Source organism: Atta cephalotes (genome assembly GCF_000143395.1).
Source record: "Atta cephalotes unplaced genomic scaffold scaffold00032, whole genome shotgun sequence".
Lineage (NCBI taxonomy): Eukaryota > Metazoa > Arthropoda > Insecta > Hymenoptera > Formicidae > Atta > Atta cephalotes.
The window spans coordinates 3,214,201-3,217,645 of NW_012130096.1; positions in this window are offsets into that span (position 1 = coordinate 3,214,201).

Below are 3,445 nucleotides of genomic sequence, written 5' to 3' on the forward strand. Positions count from 1 at the left end.
ATCTACATATTAAATTACAAAAGAAAAACTATGTATTTTCTTCTATAATTTAATATGACAATTTATTTCCAATCAACTCCATTTCTAATAGATTTTAATTATTTTTTTGTAATATATAAAGTCATGTAGATGAACAAATTACGTTAATGTTGAGTTATTAAATATCTTTATTAAGTTCAACACATACAGGATGTCTTAAAATTGTTGGATATTCTTACTGTAAATCGTTTCTAGTTTCTATGAAACTGATCTTTTTTTTAATAAAAACTTGACGCACATAATTTTTTAATAATGAGCGTTGAAAATAAACATTTTTTTATTAATCAGATTATGAAAGAGAAAATAGGTGAAAAAATATTCTTCCATTCAGTTGTAAGTTTCTATGAAATAAATTCTTCAATCACTGAAGATGACGAGATCATCTTTATCATTGAATGAAAAAACTGCGATAAAAAAGTATCCACTGATTTTAGGGCATAATGTACAAAGCAATTGACTTATACAGATTAGATAATTTATAAAATATATGTCCGTTCATTTCTTCATAAAAAATATTAATTTTTTCAATATGTAAAAAGCAAACAGAGTGAAGGTACAACTTGTGTAATCTTACAACGATTTTGTTTTCACATTAGCTGCGTTCAGCGGACTCAATAGTTGAGAGAGCATTCTCACTCAACTGTTGAGTCTGCTGAACGCAGCCATTTATTAAATCAATTAATTGATTAATTGATGATAACTGAAATTCTAAAAAAATACATATAAAAATTATGTACATTGTAACCAGAAGTTTCTAAACCTTCCCTTTTTGCCTTCCTTAAAGATAATAGTGCATATAATTCTATATTTACAAAATAGTATCTTCTAGTAATACAGTGCCTCGAATAAGATTACATGAGTGATTAATGTGTATTTATCAATTTTAATTCTTAGCAGATACTGTATATTAAATAAGGAAGGAAAGTGCAGATACTGAGATGAGATTTTATAAATCCCATCATCCCATAAAATTCTAATTATGTAATAGAAAATATTAAAAGATTTATCATTATGTTTTATGATTATACTTTATGATATGATGTATAATATGATGTATAATTAATCAATAAAACTTTTTTTTATTTTAAGTATTATATGTATTATAAATAGACATTTCAAAAAAATGTATATCTGCTAAGAGTTATTATTATATACATGTACACTTGGAAAAATTGTTATAATAATTTTCTCCAGTTCAATTGCTATTTATTAAAAGTAATTTGATATACAAATTTCGTCTTTTGAATGAGTATTACAATCATCCTTAATATTTTCTCAGCAAAATTATTATTTTTTTTAATTATAAAATCTATTTCATTTATCAGAAAGCTCTTGAAATTGTTCAATTACATAGCAAAATTATACGACAGTATAAGGTCATCGAACTAAAACTTTCAATTCTTGAAAAAAATGCAGAAAAAGTAATTTTTTGCTAATATTAAATACTTATAATAGAATTTACTTGACTTATTATAAAAGGCTTAATATTTTTGTAAATCCATTTCGAATAGAATGTATATAAAAAGAAAAACTCACAATTAGTTTTTAAATACATAAGCTGTAATTTGCGTAATTATTGGTACTATTATATATTTATAGATATATTTGTTGCACATAGCATATCTTTGATTATAATAAAATTATGTACAATAAAAATATTTATTCTTTGTTTCTTTGTCAGACATAAAATACTTGATTAAAAAATGTACATATATATATATATATATATATATATATATATATATATATACTATATATATATATATGAAATATTTTAGAGTTTATCGTATACCGTCATTTTGTTATAAATACGGCGCATTATTAATTCTCAACGTTTGCTCTTTTTTTATTTTATTTTTGGTGATATCTATTTGCCCTTGTGTTGCTAACTCAATTTGCACATAAGATTCCGATATCAGATACAATTACCGTAACTTTACAACAACTTGTATCCATGTATCCATTAGTGTCTATGTTAAATCACGCTTGGTTATTTGAGAATTTTTCATGAATTAGTATTTTTTGAAACTTCATAGTCCCTAAAAATATCAACATTTATAATATAATTTATAGTATAATAAACTTTTGGCACTATTAGGTGTACAACTTTGCTTCCGCCGTTTTTTTTCCGAAATTCGAGGTTTTATTGTAAAAAACTGGTTATACATTTATGATTCAAAGTATTGTCCATCGCTGGCCACTATTTTCTCCCATCTTTCGGATAGCGTACGAATCCCGCGTCGAAAAAACTGGTCATCTTTTGAGGCTACCCACGAATCGATCCAATTTTTTACTTTTTCATAAGACCGGAAGTGCTGGTCAGCCAGGCCGTGTGCCATTGATCGAAACAAGTGATAGTCAGAGGGAGCAACGTCTGGAGAATATGGCGGGTGGGGTAGGACTTCCCATTTCAACGTTTCCAAGTATGTCTTGACCACTTTCGCAACATGGGGTCGAGCATTGTCATACTGCAAAATCACTTTATCGTGTCTCTCGTTGCATTGCGGCCGTTTGTCTTTCAATGCTCGGCTCAAACGCATCAATTGCGTTCGATACCGATCACCTGTAATTGTTTCAGTCGGTTGTTCAGTTTGGTTTTAACAGTTCATAATACACTACGCCGAGCTGGTCCCACCAAATACAGAGCATGACCTTGGACGTCAAAATCACCGTTCTTGAAGCATTGAAACCACTCACGACACGTTCTTTCACTAATAGCGGCCTTACCATAAGTATTCGATAAGCCTTAGCCGCAGATTTCTTCATATTGAAGCAAAAAATTAAAATGACAAGAATTTGGCTCGTAAACTGACATTTGTAATCGAGAATAACTTTATGATGCAGACACAAATCGACTAATGTTTCTATGGGATTATGTTGACAGATGCCCAAGTTTATTGTATGACGTCTATGATCTATTTATTTCGACCACCACTTACCGCTAAAGCCATCTATAGGAAAACGGCGGAAGCAAAGTTATACACCTAATAGTGGCCAGCGATGGACAATACTTTGAATCATAAATGTATAACCAGTTTTTTACAATAAAGCCTCGAATTTCGGCAAAAAAACGGCGGAAGCAAAATTGTACACCTAATATTTGAGTAAAAAATTATTGAAGATCAATATTCGATAATTTTTAGAAATTAATATCTTGTTAATTATTACGAAAATTGCAAAATGTTAGAGAATTTTTTCATTCAGTTTAGTTCGCTCTATCTACAAAAGCACTTGGCAAAAGCTTACGGGATACTGTGTATATATGTATATATATATATATATATATATATATATATATATATATATATATAGTTGTTAGTAGTTAGTAAGTAGTACGATACACTACTACTACTTATACGTACGTACGACGTACTACTACGTAACGTACTACCTACCTTACCTTACC